The sequence below is a fragment of the Mustela erminea genome, chromosome 6, assembly GCF_009829155.1.
Source record: "Mustela erminea isolate mMusErm1 chromosome 6, mMusErm1.Pri, whole genome shotgun sequence".
Classification (NCBI taxonomy): Eukaryota; Metazoa; Chordata; class Mammalia; order Carnivora; family Mustelidae; genus Mustela; species Mustela erminea.
In genome coordinates, this window is record NC_045619.1 from 54,177,559 (window position 1) to 54,189,319 (window position 11,761).

The following is an 11,761-nucleotide window of genomic DNA, read 5'->3' on the forward strand; positions in this document are numbered from 1 at the left end:
CTTAAAGGACCCAGCATAGTGCAGACCTGTTCCTTTCCTCCAGAGAAGAGTAACCTCACTCTGTCTGGGATCTTACTGTTCCAGAAAAGCAATCACACACCCGTGCAGGTGCTGGAGTTAAAGGCAAAGCACAGAGAAAAGCAGCAACCAGATTATCTATGCTCTGTCCCCTGTCAATAAAGAGCCACTCAATATCACCCAAAGGGTCTTTTGTCCTTTGGAGGCAATATGCCCTCTTCCAAATGTACTCCAGGAAGGGGAATGTTCTCTCCCAGTGTGGCCCAAAGGATACCTACACCATGCTGTCCACTCCCAGGTCTCCACCCACCTCCTCCCCAGGAGCGACACCATGCCTGGCTGACTCAACTCTAGCAATTGGGGTGGACTTCCAAAAGCTTGGAGTTTGAGTTCTGCTACTTCCAAAAACTTGTGATAGTCAGTTCCTTTCAACTTCCTCATTAATGTTTTTGAAGAAGTGTTCTTCTTGCATGAATCCAATGTGCTTCTCTCTCTCCCCCTCTCTCTTTCTCTCTTTCTCCTCTCCGTGTAAAGGGTTTCCTTTCCTCCATGGAACCATGGCTTTTCTCTCCCCCAATTCATGTACCTGTACTTAGGGTCTGACACATTCTTTCCCTGTGCAGATTGTTCTCTTAATCTCAGATCAATTTCCTAGGTGTTCAAAATGATTTGATGTTAATCTAGTTGTGTTGGAGGGCAAGCCCAGGGACCCCCCACTCTTCTGTTATCTTAATTCCCTCCCCCTGGAAGTATATACTTAAAACATTGCTAATAGATGTCACTGGGCAGTATAGCATGGGTGTTGCTTATTTTCTTTATAGTCTAATTAATTTTTTGAATTTTCTATAAGGGACATGCTTTACATTAATAGAACATATAAAAACAAATTGTTAAATAAAATTGAAATCACCATATCATTTCTTCATCAGTTCATTTTTATATAACTATAGGCATTTTTTCCCAACTTTTTTTCTGTTAATACATTTTTCCTTTTTCATTCAGGAATCATAGTTTTTATCATTGTTTTTATTCTGCCTTTTATTCCCTATTTACTTTTTCATATTTAATAATTGTGACCTATATTCAGCTAAGAATGTCATCTGAAAGAACCCATTTTTTTCTAGTTATACACAGTCCTAAATCCTATGGTAGAATTTCTTCATTTCTGATTGAGAATTTAAGGCATTCCTGATTAAAAAGAATTGAATTGCAAAATGTATAATATAAGGGAAAAGGCACTGGATAGTTTCAGAAAATCTGTACTGGAGTCAACATAGTTGGATTCTCATCCAAGTTTTGTAGCTTTGATGTATCAGTTTTTTTAGTCAGTTGCCATTGGCTGAACTTCCCCATCTAGAATATGACAAATTAGAACAAATGATCTTAATATACTCTGAACTTAAGGATATGTAAGTATATGCAGTAACTTAACTTTATTTTTTTTTTGTCCCAGCCAGACTAACAGTGAACTCTGAATTTGAATAATTATGAACCATTTCTATTAAAACTTTCTAGGATGACTAGAAATCCTGCTTTTTTTTATAATGCATTTTTTGGTTAACTTTAATAATCAGGGAAAATTAATCAAAACTTGACTTGACAATTTGAATTATACCATTTCATCATTTTTCACAAAACAAATATTAATAACACATAATTAAGGTGAGATTTGTTTTTTTAATATTTATTAGATGTTAATGGAATTTCTATGTGTATTTTAAAGTTCTTTTACATCAGTTAATATTCTGAATTATAAACCAAGTGAAGACAAAGATGGTAATTTCCCACATATCCCTATATAATGCTTATTATATGTGACTATGTTTTAAATACACCTCTTAAGGGCAAAGACTATAACATTTCACATTAATTTCTATAATGACCAGTATAGTATAGGTATAGCATTTTCAAATTTAGCAAATAAAAATAAAGGACACTTAAATTTGAATTTTAGATAGATAAAAAAATGTCAGAGGAATATTTACAGCATAAAAATGTTCATGGTTTATTTGAAATTTGAAATTTGAAATTTGAAATTTATTTGAAATTCAAATTTCACTGGGAACCCTGAATATTATCTGACACCCTACCCTAATCCCAATAGGATGCTTAAAAGGTATTGTTTAGTACTGATAAAAATGGAACAAGTAAATTGAAATTACTGCTCTTTCTAATGAGTTGCTTGCCCTTTTGATATAAGACTATTTCGCCAATGTTCTGTAATTGCTTAGAATATAAGTAATGTGAAGTTATAATACAGGTAAATAAAAATAAGAATTATCAACCTTATTTTCACTCTACAGTTTAAAAATGCTATCACATTTACTTGAAATCTGCATCAATACATTTCAATGTGTGACCATGTCTTACACATCCTTCACTCAGTCTGAAAAGCTTCTGTGGGATAAAAAGAATACTTTTTCAATCTGATGAAAATATTAAAAAATTCCACTGTACAATCTATTCATAATGTCTAAAATTCTAATGGATCAAAAAATTTAAAATTATCTTCTTCTAATTTATATGTTCTTTCTATTATGCTCAATAAAATACAGCAATGCTTTATTGATAGTTTAGGAATGTATAAATGACTAAGAATAGGTAAAAAACACACATTAAAAAATGAAGTTAACACTTCTTCAGAAGAGGAATTTTGAAATGTTTTCTTTAATAAATGAAACAAGATGGGATTGGGAAGGAGACAAACCATAAGTGACTCTTAATCTCACAAAACAAACTGAGGGTTGCTGGGGGGAGGGGGTTTGGGAGAAGGGGGTGGGATTATGGACATTGGGGAGGGTATGTGCTTTGGTGAGTGCTGTGAAGTGTGTAAACCTGGTGATTCACAGACCTGTACCCCTGGGGATAAAAATATATGTTTATAAAAAAAAATTAAAAAATTAATTAAATTAAAAAAAAAAATCTGTTGCTCCTGAACACATAAAATTATATGACTTATGCTTTACAAAAGATGCCATTTTTGAGTAAATATTAAGTTTTTTTCTCTTGCCTACCTTCTAATCTCCACCTTCACTTACCAATGAAACCATAACCCATAGGGTTAATGTGGTTAAAAGTGTCACTAGCAAGACACCCACTGACCCCCCGCACCCCTTCACAAGACTGTTAACCTTATTTTTCAGAGGCAAACAACAAGAGCTCCAGCTGGCCTAAATCTTTTGAGCCTGACCACCAATTCACATCTATGCAGGTGGACCATGGAGTGTCCACAGTTATTTCTACCTTGTTATATTAGAAGTTTCACCCAAAGAGGAGCACAAGCTTCATTAACACAATATAGGATGTATGTATAGGATGTTTTCTGTGTACACGGGGGCAACCTTCTGCCAGCCTTAACATTAAATGACAAAACTTCCTTCTCTCAATATTCATCCTAACTCTAAATAAAAGAAACCCACTTTCTCACACTTGGAGAGTCCCAGTTTTGGAAGATATTCCCCCATGATCTCCTTATTTGCTGCAAATAGCTTCCTTTGTGAAACACCCTCACCCGGTGTAGTCTCTACCTAGGACTCACCATGGAGCTGACTCACTCAGTTCAGTTACACCCACTGTCAGTTATTTCTCCATCTACATCAGAAACCCAGGGAAGATTCTGTATATTTTTCTCAAAATACAGTTAGTAAAAATGCCAAGTACAAGAATGTCCAGTTATTTCCTGTGACAATCCAATCCGTATGATGATAATCAATAGAAGATGAAATCTTGAAGGAAATTTAAATCATATTAAATTAATGTCATCCTTTATGTGGAAGTAATGCATCTATATGATGTGTGGATAAATATAGATATAGATAATGAAGCTCATTATATTACTTATGATTATTGGTTTTTCCTACTAGATTTTCAGATTCTTGGGGAAAGAGCTTTTTCACCTTCAACATGTAACCATAAAATTTAGCAAAATGTTGACCTACAAGGTGTTCATTAAATGGAATAGGCTAGCTTCCTGACACAGATTTTGTACCGCACCATCTGGCTCTACATTTCAGGGCTTCAGTCCTGAATAGGTGTCACCCTATCAGGAAATCCTTCTCTGAGGAGAGTCTCCTCACCCAAGGTCAAGCTCCCTTCTTGGGAATAATTCTGATGCCAATGTTTTGTTACTGTTCTTGTGCCTGATCATTATCTTTTAATCATTTATTCATGTTTTACCACAGAGAATTTTGGTCTGTGAAACAGAACTGGGATTAATTCTAAAATGGAAAGTTTGCATTCAAGAAAAAAGAAAGAATACATGGGAAAGAGGTAAAAGCATATTCAGTGTTTCACATCACACTTTATTTTTTTTAAGATTTTATTTATTTGACAGAGAGAGATGCAGTGAAAGAGGGAATACAAGCATGGGGAGTGGGAGAGGGAGAAGCAAACTTCCTGCAGAGCAGGGAGCTTGATGCAGGGCTCGATCCCAGGACCCTAGGACCATGATCTGAGCCGAATGGAGATGCTTAACTCACTGAGCCACCCAGGAGCCCCTCACATCACACTTTATTAGATATATTACATATGGACAGTAAGAAAAGGACATTTGGCCTTTAGATTTTACTTAATATCATTTTTTTTTTTAGTTTTTTTTTCCCCTTTGTTTATTTATTTATTTTAATTTTTTATAAACATATATTTTTATCCCCAGGGGTACAGGTCTGTGAATCACCAGGTTTACACACTTCACAGCACTCACCAAACCACATACCCTCCCCAATGTCCATAACGCAAAAGGCAAGGGAAGCAAGGGCAAAAATGAACTATTGGGATTTCATCAAGAACCATAAGTGACTATTTAATATCATTATTAAGAAAAGTAAAGTATAATTTTTCATTGTCCATAAAGTGACCTAGAAGCCAATCAAATTCTCCTATAAATATACCAGGGAAGTTTTTTGAAGGGTTTAAAATATTAAAAATCAATTTCTATAAACATATATTTTTATCCCCAGGGGTACAGGTCTGTGAATCACCAGGTTTACACACTTCACAGCACTCACCAAAGCACATACCCTCCCCAATGTCCATAATCCCACCCCCTTCTAAGGATAGTTTGATTGAAATTATTAAAGAGATTACTAATATTTTGGGGTGCCTGGGTGGCTTAGTGGGTTAAGCCTCTACCTTCGGCTCAGATCATAATCTTAGGGTTCTGGGATCAAGCTCTGCTCATCAGGGAGCCTGCTTCCCCCTCTCTCTCTGTCTACTTGTGATCTATCTCTGTCTGTCAAATAAATAAATAAAATCTTTAAAAAAGAAATTACTAATATTTTAATTAATACATTTTGCATGGTACTATCAAGCTATTTGAGAATAATGTGCTAAGCAGTGAGATTTGACTAAGTAATATCAAAAATATGTTCTAATTAATAAGCTACCTTACCCAGCTATTGTTCTTCTTTCAAATTGTATTCTTAAAAGATTTATACTTAAGGAATTTCTAAATAATATAATTTATTCTTAAGATCCAGGTATGGTGAATTTCTGACTTGCAAAGCAAACTGTAACTCTGGAGAATACAGTGTTTCATATTTTTCCTTGTTTCCTACTAAAACAAGCATTAGTGCAATGTAGTATCAACTAGACCTAAAACCTAATAAGCAATACAGAGTCTGTATGTGCTATATATTTTTGACTAAACTTAGTGCTTGAGAATCTAGAATGTGCCACTAAGTGGATTTTCTCCACATGTGACTGAAAATACAAGATAGATCTGGAGAGGAAGAGAATTACAAAAGACAGAGGAAAGTTTTACTTTGAATTGCAAATGTGTAATTTATACGTGATCTTGACTCTGGATTTTAAGAAATGAGAAAGAAACTGAAGAGATATACACTGCTGAAATGCAATTTTAAGGTAGTGATGATGAATTAGAAGACTTAAGATAGTAAAATGTCGATTTTCTGCAATCTTATCTGTACTTCAACATAATCCCAGTAAAAATCTCAGCCATATTTTTTGTAGGAGTTGACAAACTGATTCTAAAGTTTGTATGGAAATGCAATGGAACCAAAATAGCCAAATTAATTTTTGAAGGGAAGGAACAGTGTTGGGAAGTGCACATGACCTAACTTCAGATTTAATATAAAGTTATATTCAAGAGAGTGTGGTATTGACGACAGATTAGGTTTCAACAAATATGTAAATGGTGGCTGGTGGAAAGAAGTTCCATACTGTCAGAGGCACACTTATAGAGAAGCAACAAGAGAAGGTGAAAGTGAATGCTGGCCACTAGAGCATAGTCAGAGATGTCAGTATGTACTCATGTTTATCTTAGGATATATAAAGTTGGTTTGATACAGAAACAAATATACATATGTGTGTTTATCATGGGGCTCTGCCCACCTAAAAACCAACAAGCAATGAAATCCTACAAGTAGGGCACCCAGCACCAGATACCGGTTTCTAAACACTATCCATCAGTAAAAGGAATTACAGATCCTTGGAGAAATGACTGATTCTAAGGATGGAGCAAAGGAAAAAACAGGGTAAGCACAGAGCATCTTATAATGCCAGAAAGTAGGAAAGCATTCAAAAAATATACAGATTGGGATATGTCAAAGGCACATAGGAGCTAACCTGAAAACCCTCCCAATGACCAAAGCTGGAACAATTTACAGCAAAACAAATAAAGGAGCATTCAATCATAAAGGAAGTATAAAATTAATATCCATGAGCCTATACTATTATAAATGATTTAATAATTGAAAGAGAAATAAATGGGAGGGAGAAAGACAAATCTTTACAGAAAAATTTCATATTCCAAATACTACCTCTCCAAGAGACTTAACGCCACCTAGAGTGGATGGGACTTGGTGACTTTGTACAAAGAACACAGAATAGAAGACAGAAAATGGTTAACTCTACCATAGAAATAGGCAAATGCTAAATTAACCAATCAATAACATTAATAAGCCCAGTGATGTCATGTAGATAACATGTACCCTTGATGAGATTTGATTCCACCTTTGGAACTGCCATTCTAGTAACCAGTAACTCCATTCTGAACATGAGAGAAACGTTAGAAAAACAAAAATTGAGAGGCATTTTACATACAATCTGGCTGCAAGAAAAGACTGCAAGTGCCACAGATCAAAGAAAATGTGATGACTAAATGTCATGACGTATTCTCAATTAAACCTTTTTTTAAAGGAATATTAACTAAGGAAGTGATGAAATTCTAATACTATGTGGAGACTCTTTATTAGCAATGTATCAATATTCAGTAATTTGGGTTTTGACTGTGGTAACATATGATTACATTAAAGGAAACTAAATGAGGAATGTAAGGAAATTGTACTATATCACCAACTTTTCTGTAAAACCTAAAGTTATTATAAAATAGGGGTATCTGGGTGGCTCAGTCATTAAGCATCTGCCTTCAGCTCAGGTCATGAACCCAGGGTCCTGGGATGAAGTCCCACATCAGGCTCACTGCTCAGCAGGAAGCTTGCTTCTCCCTCTCCCATTCCCCATGCTTGTGTTTCCTTTCTCGTTGTATCTCTTTCTGTCAAATAAATTTAAAAATATTTAAAAATAAAAAGAAATAAATAAGATAATTATAAAATAACAAGTTATTTTTCATCACATTTAAGGAATATTCTTGCACAAAAATATGTAACAGTACTATTAGTCATTTGAAGAAAATAGAACACATAAAGTCTGTCACTTATTTTACAAAAAATAACAAAGATCTTTCTGTTTGCCTAATATTTAAATGTTTTATTGAGTGGCTATTGTTAAAATTTTTTTAACTCTACTTACAAAGTACTAATATTTCTTTCTTCAGAGAGCAAAATATTTACTACTAATGGCTATAACCAATTATTATTTAAATACTACATGGGACAGAAAGGAAAATAAGCTTGCAGTGTATGTAGTGTATAAAGGAAGTCAGAAAATATAAAACTGCTTCTTAATTTTCATAATCAGAGAAATAAGGCATCAAGACTATTTTGAAAAATGTAATGTTTTTCAAATATTATTTTTAAAAATATGTATGCCTCATGGATGACAAATATTGTGTTCCCAATGCTAACATTTTCTTAGTACTCTCAACTTTTCCATGTATTTAAGTAAGCCCCATATCCAGCATGGAGCCCAATGTGGGGCTTGAACTCATGACCCTGAGATCAAAACCTGAGCTGAGTTCAGAAGTCAGATGCTCAAATGACTGAGCTATGAGGCGTCCTCCATAATTTAAATGTTGAGTTATTTAAACTTGTTTTTTTTTTTATTCTTGATGTTAAGTAATGGCTACCTGAGGCTCACATGAATAGGGTTGGTTGGTTTTTTTTTTTTGTACTTATTTTCATATTTTTTGAGTCTTCATTTAAATTTAATTTAGTTAATATATACTGTATTATTATTTTCAGAGGTAGAATTTAGTGCTTCATCATATAATTGCATATAATTGCATATAACTGAATTGACACCTCTAAGCGCTTAGCACAGTGCTGACTTTTAAAGTGTACAGTAATCTGGGTGAATTAATATTAAAAAATTAGAGAAAGTAACTTGTAAAGTGAGGCATAATATAGTGAAGACTAAGAGAACCATGTTGAATAGGAAAGATTAAAGAATTAGTGAAATTTTGGGAAATAATGGGGCTCATGTTCTGTATAATGAAAATAACTATTATAGTCTTATCGTTCCTTAAAAAAAGATGAAGTGCTAAGAAGAATTAAAACATTTGACAGACTTGCAAATGTGAGAAGCTGAGGCCTCAGCAAATAATTTCAGGGTCTAACATTCCCATCGCATCCGTGTTGAGTGCTGAGCTTGCCAGGGGGCTGTTGCGGTGTAGTCTCTAGCTGTTGGAGAGATCAGGACACAAATGAGAAATGGCTTTAGAAATCCCAAAGGAACATACAGTCAGAATAAAAGTAGCATTATTTTTTCACAGGCTGCCTGTAGTTATCCTTTGATTGCACTCTCTCTGTCTGAACATTTCTTTCTTTTACTACCGGAACAGATTTCCCATTACCTCATTTTTCCAGACTAGAACTCAATGGAGGATGTTTACAAATATGCCACTCCCCCAAAGTTTTTCCATATGAATGGAATCCACCACTGAAATATATCCCTTTACTGTGGTTATTGAATGTGAAAACAGATAAAACTATTTCAGTCTTCCTCTACTGCGCCAGAATCCATTTATTTCACCTACGTTTGTGACCTTTTACTTCTGATCCCACAGGCAATGCTTCTTCAGACTACAAAGAAGGAAGCTAACATATTTCTATTTCTTATAATTACAGACTGAAGAGGAAGGGCACCAACAATTATTATAACTTGAAATTTAGTTTAAATATACTCTATACTTACGTTGGAATGAACTGAAAAGCAGACTACAAATACAGCATGTTACGGGGGAAAATATTTCGAGAGGTAAACCAATTGAATTTACATGTATTTTGAAACCATAGATTGAGTGGTTCTCAATCTAATAAACTGTAAGACTTAAAGAATTTGTTTTTCAATAATTTCTTTCAGATAAACGTGAGGAATGATAGGCTATTAGTGTTTATGGATTTTCACCTGACACAATAGTAGTTTAGAAGATGGATTTAAGTATCTCATTAAGAACAGTTTCTATTTAGAACCCTAAAGGTTAGTATCTGTTATAGGGATTATTTAGAATCTTAGCACTTAGTGGTGATGGTCTAGTGGTGATGGTGGTCTTTCTTTTTTATATATATATATATATATACTGTATTTTGATTCTGCAAAAAATGGGCATGGCCCTTTAAATTATATTGCCCTTTCATCTTCTCTGTTGGATAAACTGCCTATTTCCATATTAAAGTATGCAAATGAGAAGCCAGAAGTTCAAATATGAACTGCTTTCTCACACTTTCACATGTAGCTGACAAATACTGACGCCTGATGGGTAACAAGAGCAGAGAGCATACAGAGCCCAGAAGAATCGCATTGGGTCCCAGCTCCCACATCTATCCCATCCGCCTGCTGGGGCTCCCCTCTTCTGTTTGAATCAGACTCCATACCCTTAGAAGCTGCAGCCCACGGATACAGGTATCACCAACTCTATCTATAGCTATTGCTTTCAGCGCATCTTACTGGTACTAGTACTGCTTGATTGTGTATAGAATAGAGAATTAAAAAAAAAAAAATCCAGTCAATTTTATCTTGCAGGCAGACAAACTAATTAATTCAGATTTAAAAGTTACTTTACAAGATGAATTTTTCATGGCTTACTATTGAATATAACTATAGTTTTCTTAGCAAATATTTCAATATATCCCTGGCATTAACCATATGTGTTAATAAAGCAAATGGTCACGTCAGGGAAGATAGGATATGAGTATTAACTAATTATTTAATCAATGATTAATTTTTCTTGTCTACATAATAATGTATTTCTCTATTTCACATCCACATTGAGACTTTGCTTATTTATGTGATATAGTTTCTACATTCTGATATACTCCAGACTTGGAAAACAATTTTTAAAGCTGCTATAAATGTTTTTCTGAATGATCATAATTTATTTTATTTTATTTTATGTTTTTGGAGAGATGGAAAGAGAAAGTGCTAGCAGTGGGGTGGGGGACAGAGGGAGAGGGAGAGAAAGAATCCAAGGCAGGCTCCATGCTCAACAGAGCCCAATGTGGGGCTCAATCTCAGGACCCTGACATTGTGACCTGATCTAAAATCAAGAGTCAGTCATTTTAAATGACTACACTACCCAGGAGCACCACGATCATAATTCCTAAAGAACAGTCATCATGAGGGAAATTATTAAATATCAGAAGTGAACATTATGAACACATACAGGCCCATATATTTCTAATTACACTATAAGAGATAACAATAGAGCATAATTCTCTGAAAATACTAAAATATGTAAAAAGTGTTTAGTGTGAATGAATACTGGCAAAGAAGTGAGCATAAAAACTGTAAAAATTCTTATGGTATCAGCATTCTATTTGATATAAATTTGTTTGACTACAAGATATTTAAATACTTGAAACAAATTAACTGCTTAAAAATTTGCAAGGAAAATCAGTTGCTTTTAATCTATGCCTTCAAATAATATGGAAATACAACACACCCCACAGGAGCACAGCTAAACCAAATTGTTCCTAATTGTAGAGCATTCATTTTTAACATGTGGGAAGAGTTGACAATAATCCTTTAGGAGATTATGGAAAACAAATTGTCTTTGAGTCATAAAAAAGACTCAGTAAAAATAAATCAAATAAAAATACATCAGGAAAGATCACGAGGGAGAAATTTTAGAATGATCTGTTTATAACACATAACACTATTTTTACAATACAAATGACATATGGGAATTTTTTGGTATTTTTCTGGATAGGGACAATTTTTAAATGTAGTGTAAACATATCATAGGTTACCATTGTTGTACTTTTAAAATTTATTTAATACCACATCTGGAAAACTCCAAGTGGTAAGTGAATGACAATACCTAAGCATGCTAAAGAGATATACTAATCACTAAAAGAAAATAATCTGAAGCAAAAATATTTTTTAGAAAAAAACTGAAAGATAAAATCGTACATTAGCAATTAAATGGCATGAAATACCAATTTCAGTGGTATATAGAAAACCCAGGATGGGCAGAATGTGAAAACTTACTTTAAAAGACAGCTGTCAATCTTTGTGTCTTTTAGAATTGTATCTTAAAGTTTCTCAGAGATGAATGAAAATTATACAGAGATCGAACTTATTGCACCAAAGAAGCAAATGCAAA